Source organism: Carettochelys insculpta, chromosome 1 (genome assembly GCF_033958435.1).
Source record: "Carettochelys insculpta isolate YL-2023 chromosome 1, ASM3395843v1, whole genome shotgun sequence".
Lineage (NCBI taxonomy): Eukaryota > Metazoa > Chordata > Testudines > Carettochelyidae > Carettochelys > Carettochelys insculpta.
Window position 1 is genome coordinate 172,322,443 of NC_134137.1, and position 12,197 is coordinate 172,334,639.

Sequence of the window (12,197 nt, forward strand, 5' to 3'; positions counted from 1 at the left end):
TTACAGTCCATGTATCTAATCCATACTTCCTCTATTTATGGGCAAGAATGTTGTGGGAGACTGTATCAAAAGCTTTGCTAAGATCAAGATACATCACATCCACTGACTTCCCCATGTCCACAGAACCAGTTACCTCACCACAAAAGCTAATCAGATTGGTCAGGCATGACTTGCTATTGGTGAATCCATGTTGACTACTCTTGATGACTTTCCCCTCTTCCAAGTGCTCCAAAATGGATTCCTTGAGGATCCCCTCCATTTTTCTGGGGCTGAGGTAAGATTTGTTTGCAGTGAGACTGCACCTGGTTGCAAATCAACTTCTCCTAATTTATTCTAGCACAGAGCAGTTCAAGTACAATTTTTATGGCCCACAAATACTCTTCAAAAGGTCAGTTCTATAATAGAGATATTTTGCGTAGGTTACGATATGCATGACAGGCTTTGCAATCCTAGTGTTATGTATAAAAAAAAGAACAATAACATGAGCATTACCCCTCCATCAGTAAAACGAGGCTCTCAGTCCTGCATAACCAGAGATGCATTGGATACACGTGAGGTAGCTTGGTGCTATATGACATGTCAGTCAGACTCAGGCCTTCAGTTGAGCTGAATCAAGTGCATGGGTATAGCATTCCCTATCTACTGGTAACCGTGGAGGGTGGGTGCACCTTCTGTTTAGGGAGGCAGTAGCGCACCAGCCTGCCTCTTGTTCCAATGGTCATGCCCGAGTCGCACCCCTGTCCACTGTCTCTCTCTTTCTCCTCTCGGTACTTACCCCCTCCAGACAAATCTCTGAGCCCAAGCAAAGGCTATTTGGGTGGGACGAAAAAGAAGAAAACTCCAACGCTCTTTCTAAAGAAAACGGAGAATGTTTTCCAGTGTGTGCGAGATGGTGTTTGGGACGACTGGATATGCAGAAGATACCTAATTAAAAGCACTGAATTTGGGAACAAAAAATGGCAGTCGGATGTCTCCCTGGATATCTGAGACCTGTGGCCATTAATAAACCCCAGCTCTGCTTTCAAACACCAAGCCATGCGTCTTCCCTTAAATAGTAAATCCTCCGGTTACATGGGGGTTGTATTCCTGCAATCCCCACATAACTCACATTTTTGCACAAGTTGAGGGGTTCCCTTCTCTCCGTCACGTACAGGACCTGGAACACTGACCGGGAAATCGCTCCTGTCAGAGGTGTAAGAGTCAGGTTGCCGCCACTGACAGGAGCAGTTTCCCATTCCTGTCAGGGGCAGCAGTTGTGTTGGTTGCGCATATCTCCAGGGTTACCTAATTTTACTCTCCATTTCCCTTATCTGTAAAAAGAATGAGTCTCTTTGAAGGGACTCGTACGTCATTGCTGAACAGGGTGCGCATGCAGGAGCGTTGTATTTGTGGCACAGTAGAGCTCATAGAAGAAACATCCAACTGTGAGTTCAACGATTTCAAAGTGGGACTGTGGGAAGAGTGTCTGGGGAGGAGAAGAGAACCCAGAGCATTGGGCTTTGCAGCAGCTGGGCTGGGAGAAGGAAACCAAACCCACCCCCACCCCCCACACTAGCAAGTGAGGGGACTGGGGAGAGGTTGGGCAGGGAGAAGGCAAGGGGAGCGCTCAGCAGAATCTGGGCTGGGGCAATTGAGGGCAGTCCAGCCGGGGAGGGAGGGGAGATGGAACTCCGCAGAGGCCAACAAGGCAGGCTCAACGCAGCAGGATAGAGAACTCTCCGGAGCCAGCTGAGCAGGGAGAGGGCAAAGGGGGAGAGGACAGCAAGGAGGAATCCGCTTTGCCCACCCGGGGCTGAGGTGCAGGGAGGAGGAGGAGACGGGGTGAGGCTTCAAGCAGGGAGTCAGGGAGAAACCGGTCAGCAAACAGCAGCAGGACAGCGAGCTGAGTGGGGTGGTCTCTTGAGAGCAGGGCTGGCCCCCCTTTTGGAGAAGGAGCGTTGAACAAACCTGAACCTGAAGGCCGTGGGGGTGGGGGTGGGAGGGAGGGAGGCCTGCGGGACTGTAAGTCAAGCCCTGCGTAAGTTTCATGCAGGTTCAGGGGGCAAGCAGCTGAGGAGGCTGCCTGCTGCGTTGCCTTCCCAAACGCCCTGCCCCATCTATAAGAAACACATTCCACGGCACCACCTCAGAGAGAGGAGTGATAGCGCCAGCACAGGCCCGGTGTTCCCCTGCACGTCGGTGGCTTCTGTGTGGGAAGGCAGAGCCTTCCCCTGCCTGACTGAGGAGCCACCCATGCTAGTAACTGAGTAACAGCACAGTCAGAGATTCACAATTTGCAACCCGCAGAATGAACATCCGACAGGAAAAGCAAGGGACTCTTGTGGTAAACGGAGTGTTCGCATGACATGGGGGGGGAGAATTTCTACTCCTTGAAAGCGATGGAAAGCTGCTATGTCTTGTGTATCTACAAACTGTTGCTGTGGTGAAAGAATATAATATTAGGCAGCATTATGAGACAATGCGCAGCACACAGTATCCTCAGTATGTAGGGAAATCATGGACGGATATTTTGATGGACCTAAAAAGCTATCAGGAACAAAAGGAAGCGGTGTTTAAGTGTGGAAAGCCTCACACTGCAAGCCTTACATCTTATGAATAGTAACAGAGGTAGCTGTGTTAGTCTGTATTCTAATACAAGAAAACAGCAGTCATGTAGCACTTTAAAGACTAACAAAATGATTTATGAGGTAATGAGCTTTCCTGGGACAGATCCACTTTGAAGTGGGTCTGTCCCACGAAAGCTCATCACTTCATAAATCATGTTGTTGGTCTTTATAGTGCCACATGACTGCTGGTTTGCTTTGCATCGTATGAAGTTGCTTTGATGCTTGTGAAAAAAAAGAATAAGTTATTTTGGCTACATTTAGACAGCAGTTGTATCTTGAAATAACGTATGAAATTTTTGCAATGTAAATTGCATGAATTATTTCAAAATAAGGGCTTATTTCAAAGGTTCTGTTGCCCCTCGCACAACGACGGGTAGCAGAACTGGAATACCAGACTTGAAATAGCGCTCCTATTTTGAGCATGGGGAAAAGCCACAGAGTTCCTATTTTGGGATACAAAAGTATCCCGAAACAGCAACCACAGTCTAAATGTTGCCTTAGAGATGGAGAATTGATAAAGAAATGTGCAGTGAAGGTGGCACAAGCGTTTGAGGAGGATAAAGTGGCCAGAAAATTTTAAAGTGTGTCTTTGTCTCAGATGGTTGCATGAAGGGTAAGTGAACTTAATGAGCATGTTTCTTTCAAACTGAAAGGTATAATGAAGGAATGTAAATACTTTCCAAGGGCTTTGGCTGAAAGCAGAGACATCAGTGACATAAGCCACATGCTCATATTCACATGTACTGTAAATGAGGATTTTGTGGTACATGAAGAGCTAATCAGAATGCAACCCTGGGACGGTAATTCAAAACATTCACGCATTTGTGCAGCTGTTGATTCTGCTGTTGGTGAATATGGAGGGTTTCAAAAGTATTTCTCTATTGTAACTGGCGGCACAAGAGCCATGGCTGGTAGTGAAGTGTTGTTAGTTGGTTTGCTGAAGGAAAATGGAGTGGATTGAATCACACTACAATGCATTATTCACCAACAGGTGTTATGTGGCAAGATCTTATAGATGAGTGATGTCATGCACAGTGTTGTAAGCGTATTGAACTCAGTTAGAAGCAGCAACATGTTTCAGAAACATAGGAAATTCATCTCTTTCCTTGAAGAACTGAATGCAGAATTTAGTGACCTACCATTGCACTCAAATATCAGGTGGCTGAGTGCTCGGAAGAGTCTTCAGCCTTTCTCTGCTCTTTGGAAAGAGATCCTTTTCTTTCTTCAAACTGAGCAACTTGGCAACACACGTGAATATCAAAATCAAATGCAAGATGAAGATTTTGTTTCCTCCGTAGCAGACTTGGCAACTCGCTTGGATGTACTGAACCTGAGCTTACAAGGTAGTCAACAGAATGTTTCCCAGCTCATTGAACACATTGAAGCTTTCCACAAGAAGCTTCAGCTGTTCAGCGTGTGTTTATGGAAGAATGATCTTGCATACTTTTGCTTCTTGCCATGAACTGATAGCAGATGACATCGTGGCAGATTTTTCAAGCTTTGCAGAAAAAATTGAAACTCTGTCTGGTGAGTTGGACAAGAATTTTTCAGACTTTGACAAATCGAAGCCCATTCTCCATTATTTAATAATCCGAGGGAAGCTACAGTGGAGATAAAGTCACCAGCTCTTCGGTTTGAATTGTGTGAACTGTTACTGTTGCTACTGTTGAATAGTAACAGTGAGGTAGCCATATTAGTCTGTAAAGACTAACAAAATAATTTATTAGGTGATGAGTTTTCTTGGGGCAGACCCACTTCTTCAGAGCTGGAGACAGTGCTGTTTTTCTATTTGTATTCATTCCATATAGTTATCAGATTTTTTTTCATGCATTTTTCATGGATCTTTGGAGGAAATAAATTTATATATTCCCCCACTCCCATCCCTTACCCTGCCAAAAATGGTATTAATAAAATTATTCATTGCATAAGAAAGCTGCTCTGTTACAGCCCTATGATATCCACAAAAAGTATTAGTGGCAAATCTTTCAGGCTTCATAAGGTAAGAATCTTTACATACCATTACCATCATCTAGTCTTACAAGGTCTTACAAAATAAAATTCTTATGTTTGGCCTGCAACCTTTAGATCTTGTGTCCGTGTGGCCCGCAATGTTGTCTTAGTCTGCTCTGGAAGGAGAGGGGATGGCTCATTCACCTGGGCTGCCTAGGTTCCTGAGCTGCCATCCCTCCTTCAAGAGCAGAGAGTCACTTCTGGGGAATTGTTGTTTTGTACTTGAGTGGTCCAAAACTCAGCTGAAAATGGCTTTAAACCCAAATAATAGCTTTTGTGGAACCCAGGGCAATTTAGGTTAAAAGTTAGTATAATGAAGGGCCTTAGTTATATGCGGTAGGCCCTGATCCTGCACCAGGATCCATTCAGACAGATTTCCCCTCGCTCAGCCTATGGTTACACTAGCAAGTTTTGCCAGCAAAATCCCAGTTTTGTCAACAAAACTCGTGGCACGTGCACACACAAAATGCATTTTGTTGACAGAATCTGTACAATATACAGCACTTTTGCCGGCAGTGTTCTGCCTCAAAGCTTTGAGGCAGAACGCTGCTGTCGACAGACTCTATCAACAAAAAGCTGTGCGGCCACTCTTGAGGGGACCTTCTTTCCACAGACAGGGCATCCACAACAGTGGGCAGCCCCGTGCCTGTTTTGTCAAGAGCCCAGGAGCTTTCTCCACAGAGCTGAGCGCTCTCCCAATGAGCTTGTGTGTGTGGCTGCACTCTGTCGACAGAAGTTTTATTGGGAAAACTCTCCCAACAGTGAGCTCTGTTGACAGAGCACTGTAGTGTAACTGTAGCCATACAGAGACTAGCACTCTTACAGATTCAGCTGTCCACAACTGTTAATCCAGTAACAGGATCGCAGTCTTCAGATGTAAGCCTCCTGGGTCCAGATCTGTCTTTTCTTTTTCATTCCAGTGCCAGGCACATTGACCTCACAGTAAATGTAAAAAATAATAATCCTGCACATTAATGCCACGGTTGCTTTTGTAACGCTGGCTAGCAGGATGCCTTCAGGGTATTTTTCATATCCTTTACAATAATTCTTTGGTCAGTGTTCTGAACATCATAATAATTCTTCTGACAGCTGAAAATAAACAAAATCTGTTATCCATTTCTTTCCTTGAATGCACTGGTTTATTTGTAAGTGCTGGCTTATTCCCTCCGCTGTGCATTGCCCCCAAAATTTATTGAAGCAAATTTAATGAGGATGAAAGGTGCCATAATGCCATTTTAGGAATCCTCTGTTTACCCAGAGACTGGGTCAAGGGACAGTGCAAGTTTTCCTACATTCATCTTCCCTTCGTACTTTTCCCTGGGCAAGAAGGAAGGCAGAAGAGAGTGTAACTCACTCTCCCTGACCATTTGTGGTAGATCACAGCTAGAGGAAAGACGTGTGATAGCTAGCACGTTGTACAGTCCTAACATAGATGGGCAACAGATGTGCTAATTCTACCTCAGTTTAGCTAGTTCAGGGGAACTGCAGGCAATCAGCTCATTGGAGGTAAAATTACAACTTGCCCTGTCTACGCTTAGAAGGCTTTTTCCAGTATAGTTATAGCTGTACACTATGGCTAGGTCTACACAGGCTTTTTCTGGCAAAACCAAGCTTTTGTGCAGGGTGTCTACATGCAAAATGAGCTTTGTCAGCAGTTTGTCAGCAAAACATGGCACGTCTACTGGCAGCATGATACCCCTCCCTGCTCAGGTATAACACCTCTCTCTACAGTGGGTCTGTCAAAAAAACAGCTTGGTAGATGCTCCATGGGCCCTTTTGTCAACAGAGCGGTCCTCCATGGCACTGGCCAGCTGGAGCTGGGAGGCGGCCTGCCCACTGCAATCATAGCTCTATGGTCTGTGCCTCTGGACACTTTTAAAGGCACAGGAAGCCCCAGAATCCCTGTGCAGGAAGGGGGAGGCATGTCTGCAGAGTGCCAGCACCACACCCCAGCAGCCACTGCCTACAAACAAAAACATGTCCCAAGCTGCCTGAGACCCGCTCCCCAGCCCCTCACAAGACACTGGTGAGGGGTCTCAGGCATCACCCTGGTGCACCAGAAAGCAGGCCCTCTCCTGGTCTGGCTTCAAGCTCCAGAACCTGCTGTCCCTACTGGGTGATGAACTGGTCCTGCTGGACCCCACCCCAAAGCACCACAATGCCCCGGGCTACGCCCGCCTCGCTGAAGCTCTGTCAGACCACGGCCACCCTGCCCACATCCTGGAGCAGGCGCAGGCCAAGGTGAGTGAGCTCCGCCAGGGCTACATGCATGCCTGGGATGCACGGCAGAGGTGAGGGATGGCCCCTGCCCCAATTATGAGGAGCTGGATCACCTCCACGGGGGCGATGACGGTGCACCCAGGCAGGAGACAGTGGACGTCATGGAGGAGGCCTCCCCAATGCAGGTGGTGCCCCAGGACCCAGGAACTCCACCGGACCCATCCCAGGACTTGCCCTTGGACTCTGAATCCAGCCTGGGGACCCTAACTATCACCCTGGAGTTGGGCCCCTCCAGTGACAAGACTTGGTACAGGCTTCTCCAGGCCTGTTTGTGGGACATCCAGTAAGTACCCCACAGTCACACACCCCTGCGCTGGCGGTGGGTAGGCAGGGCATGCCACAGGCCTCACCAGGACGGCTCAGCCAGGAACCCACGTCATGCCCCAGTGACCATGGCAGCACATCCCACCCGGACCCAGCAGGCAGCCCCAGGCACAAGGGCTGGCCTGTTGTCAGCCACACAGGGGGCTGCATGAACAGCCTTCCCCTGCCATGCCTGGGAACGGACGAGCCACGTACATCACCAGGAAGTGCAGTTCTCCACTCATAGGCTTGCCCACCGGCGACAGGCAGCACCCACCCTTATGGACATGCATGTGGGTGGGCCCCAGGGAGGGCCAGGTTGTGCCAGGCTCTTCCACCATCCAAGCAAGGGCTTCTCCGTTGCTGCCCCCTCCCCTGAACCACTAGTCTGTCAGGCTGAGTGGGGCTGCCATCAGGCCAGTCCTTGTGACACGACAGGGCCCGCTGTGCATGGGGCATGGGCATGCACACCCAGGACAGCCCCGTCTCATGGCCTGGGGGTGGGGGGCTGCTACTTGTGGGGGGTGGGGGTGGGGCCTCGGGGGCTGTGCTGTGGAAGGACTCACCATCCCCCTCCCTCCTTACAGCTGCACTGTCTGAGGCCAGACCAGCCCCCCTGTGCAGCCCGGCAGCCCCAGGGAGGAGCTGGAGCTGGTGGAACCAGGTGTGGTGCCCCCAAGAGCTGGCACCCCACCCCCACCTCAGCCTCCTCACAGCCAGAGGGGCCATTGCTGCCCCGACGACGACAGCCTTTGGGCCTACACAGTCACCCTCCGGCGGCAAAATGACGTTGTGGAGTAGTGTCTGCGGCAGGAAGAGGAGCGGCAGCGGGCACAGGCCTCAGACCAGCGGCTGCTCCAGGTGGAGCGCCTCCTGGACATCCTAGAGGCCTGGGTGGCCCAGGTCACCATTCCCATGGCTCTCGCCACTCCCCTTCCCCCTGCCATTGCACCCCCTTCCACCCCACCCCTCCTGCCCCTGCTCCCCCGACTCCATGCCCCAAGTGTTGCTGCAGGCCCTGCAGTGGGCAATGGCCATGGCCAGCACTCCTGCCCCCACAGGCACCTCCTGCCCTCCTTGCCCCCCCCCCAAGCCCACCCTGCTCCCCCTGCTGAGCCCAAACCCACCAAACCCCTCCCACCACTGCACCTCCCCATGATCCCAGCACCAGTCGGGACCCCGAACCCGGGACAGGAGGGGATTCTGCAGCCAACATGGCTCACGGCTCTCTACCCCCTCCCTGGAGTAATACCCCCGCCCAGCTGAGCTGCTTCTCACACCCTGTCCCAAGCTCCCCTCCCCCCAACTGTAGACAGACATGCAAGTTGCATATTGTAAATAGTTCTGTCTCAAAAGTTTATTTTTTTACACAGCTCTATTTTGTTGAGTAAAAGGGTCGTTTTAAGCACCAGCCTGCATCCCTCCTTGGGGAGGTGGGCAAAGGGAGGGGTGGTGATAGGGAATGGGGAGGGCTGCAGGCCCAGGGCGCTCCCTGGGGTGCCCTGGGGAGGGTCATTGGGGGCCATGTGAAGCTCTCCCACAGGGCCTCCCAGATGCACACCCCCTTCCTGCGCAATCCTGGAGGAAGTCCTGCCCTTTCAGCTCCACCAGGTCATGGAAGGTTCAACAGAGGCAGCCACAATATGGGGGACATTCTGCTCCCCCACGTCCAGCTGGCTCAGGAAGGTGCACTCACATTGGCTCCATGCCTGGCTGAGGTGGATATTGAACAGTTCCTGGGTGGGGTCCAGGTGCCTGGTGTATGGCCTCATCAGCCCTGGCATAAGTGGGTTGGCCGCATCCCCCACCATGCACAAAGGCATCTGTGTGTCCCCAACAGCCAGCTCCTGGCAGGGGACACAAGTTCCCGCCTTCATCCTCTGGAACAGGATGGAGCTCCTGAACACCCTGGCATTGTGGGTCTGGCCCAACCATCCAACATGCGTGTCCAGGCATTGTCTAGGATGGTCCACCAGGGCCTGCATGACCATGGAGTGAAAGCCCTTCCTATTAATGTGGCATGTGGTGCTGTGTTCTGTGTCCCAGATGGTGATGTGTGTCCCATCCAGCGCCCTGAAAAAACTGGAGAAACTGAGGGCATCGAAGCCAGCCAGGAGGGCATTCACGTCAGTGGTGTGGACAAGCATCCAGAGCAGGATCATGTTGGTGGCCCCCACCACCTATGAAGAGAGGAGACCAGACACACCCATGAGAGACTAGGGAGATAGGGCCCCTGGGCCCCAGTGAGCTCCACAGTCCCCTCCCATCTTCCCATTTCCCCCTCTCCCCCTGTTGGGGGTGGCCAGCTTCCACCAGGCAACAGCAACCTGCTTCTTGAGGGGGATGGCGGGCTGCATGCTGGTGTCCTGTCGTTGGAGGGCAGGGGCAAGCCAGGTGAGCAACTCGAGAAAGGTCTCCTTGCACACCTGGAAGTTCTGTGTCCACAGGAGGTCTTCCCCTTGCCCTGCACCCACGGGGTGATGGTGGGCGGGGCACTGAGGCACCCTGGGCATGCTCCATGGGCTGCCTATTGGGGTCATCCCCCCACATTCAGTGAAACACACCCATTGGGACCAGCGGCAGGGCCAGCAGCAGCTGAGCCTCAGTTCAATGCAAGCCCAGGGGCTCCTCTGGCATGGTAACAATCTGGGAAGAAATGCTTCTCACATAAATGGCAAGGGAATCCTGCAAGGGCTTTGCTTTCCCTCAACGAAGTTTGCAAGCCTCAGCATGGACAGGAAGCGTGGGTCTGGGGGGGCCTTTAAGGGTACAGGGGGCCAGTGGTCCAGGAAGGTCTTGCCCTCCATGTGAGCCTCTCTTCTGGGGTTTTGGGGCTGGTTCTTTCGACAGAGCAGCCAGAGCATGTAGCCACATTCTGTCAATAGAGCGGATCAAAAGAGCAATTCGCTTTTATGTTGAGACACAATCTGTTGACAGAAATTTTGCCAGGGAATCCCTTGTGACAGTGATCTCGACAGATATAGGCTTCTTATGTAGACGTAGCCTATGGCTTATAATATTAGCTATTAAGTTGTAGAAAGATCCTTTTTTTCTTAGACGGTGTCTACACTGCCATGTTTGTTGATCAAGGACGTGATAAAACACACCCCCAACTGACATAAGATTCACGAGCAAAAGTTTTGGGGTGGATGTTGGCAGGAAAGGTTCTCTCATCTACACAATTAATGCCATTTGCTGGAGGTGGCTTAATTAGACTGGCAAGAGAGCTCTCTAACTGGCAAACGGCAGCTATGCAGGAGACCTTATAGTGGTACAGTTGTGCCGCTCCAAGGACCATAGCGTAGATACAGCCCTATTGTAGACACAACTGTAAACCTTTGAGACTTCCAAATAAAAATAATTAATAATTAATTCATTATAATTAATGCTTTTGCCAGTGGCTGTTTTGTTGTGTACACTGGCATCCTAAGGAACTCTCTTGAGAACCGTGAATTGTTTTTCATAGCCCCATAAATAATTGTTTGCAAGGAATTTCACCCACTACTTGCCTGAGGTGAAGTTGAGTTAGTAACTTTTTAGATGAAAGACTGTACAGGCAATGTCCAGTCTCCTGAGCCATCCAGTCCCTGCCTCCCTCCTTATTTTGGAAAGGTGGAGGTGGGGAAGAGGAACAACTGCACAGACCAGCCTTTAAAAACAGGAGTAGGATGGGGAGGAAATAGGATTGTAGTTCAAAGTCTGGCTTTGTGCTCTATAACTGTGGCCCCTGATGAGTCATCTCACTTCAGACACAAAAGAATGGACTATGCTAGTGGCAAGGTTGGAGTCTCTGGAGAACTGTGAATAAAAAAGTAAATGCTGTCTATGTAAGTGAACAAACAAGTGAGTAATTTGCATAATTACGAAGACACTATTAAATTAATTGTCTTAGTGAAAATAGCTGACTTGAAAAAGAACCTACTATGGCATCCTGATAGATTTTTTTCCCCTCGTCAGCAGTGATGCTCTTCTACGATCTGCAGAAGTTTGGCAGAGGTTTCTTTTCAAATTGAATTTCTCTTGCCCCCTTGTTTTGAATGTTACGGCCATGTACCCTCGCAAACACAGAGGAGGGTCATTTATTTTTAAAATGGTTCTGAGTGGTTCGACTTTACTTTGCCACTCAGATGAAACTTCCCTTGATTCTCAATTGCCTGAGCAAGGAGCTTAAAATGAAGAGCTGGGTAAAGCTATGGGTTCGTGCAAAAGTGTGGATCACCTGAATGTCACCCCTTTCTACGGCTCCACACAGGACTGGGTTCTGCAGAGGATCTGTAGGAGGCTTGGGTCAGAGAAGCTGGGCCTGAGGAGGGAAGGAAACAGTAGGTGGGAGCAGGGTGTATCATGCTCCTTACCTGGTGTAAGAGGCAGCTGTATGGCAGTGGTTAGGAACTGCAGCACTGCCCAGCCCACTGCCCACTCAGGTCCAGCCGCTCCATACAATGTGGCAGTGGGGGGCAGAGGGCAGTCAAAATTGAACACGTGGCCTTATAACCTGGTGCACAGTGCTCAGGCAGGAGTGCCGAAACCCCGACATGCCTTCCACTAAGCAGTGCTACAACACCCTTTCCTTCAACAGCTGCTTACAGAGACTCACCTCCCCTTTGTGACAAACCCCCGCAGTGCAGTTGTGTGCCGGGGGGCAGGCAGCTGCTGTATTTTCAACACTTGTGATCTTATTTAAATGGCAGGAGTGGAGACACGGCCACATCCTACATTGGACACAGAAAGTTTTAATGCTCGATATCCCAGTGTATTGGCAAAATAGTGCAAATATTTAGCCCCGTGTCAGGAGATTAAATTATTTTTCTAACAACTAGCAAATCCATACAACAACTGGCCAGGCCAGCCTACCACTGGCCCAGTAGTAATCTTATGCTCAGGTCATGACAGAGGGGTGATGGAATCAAACCTGAGAAGGCCTGATACCTTCACTCCCCCCTGCATCAGGTCATGCCATTTGCTCAGTTTTGACCCTTCCTCCAACTGGCAACCTTC

At 50.2% G+C, this 12,197-nt stretch overlaps 1 long non-coding RNA gene across 3 annotated transcripts in view; it reads left to right on the top strand.

Moving 5' to 3' along the window:
• Positions 1 to 1,364: 1,364 nt before the first annotated feature.
• The window catches only part of LOC142006900 (uncharacterized), a 109,358-nt gene continuing 98,525 nt past the window's right edge, over positions 1,365 to 12,197 (top strand). For 2 of the 3 annotated variants that reach the window (XR_012643851.1, XR_012643852.1), the window contains exon 1: positions 1,365 to 1,424. This is a non-coding gene — a long non-coding RNA (uncharacterized LOC142006900). The remainder of the gene's footprint in view (positions 1,425 to 12,197) is intronic. The other variant, XR_012643853.1, reaches the window with a different exon arrangement.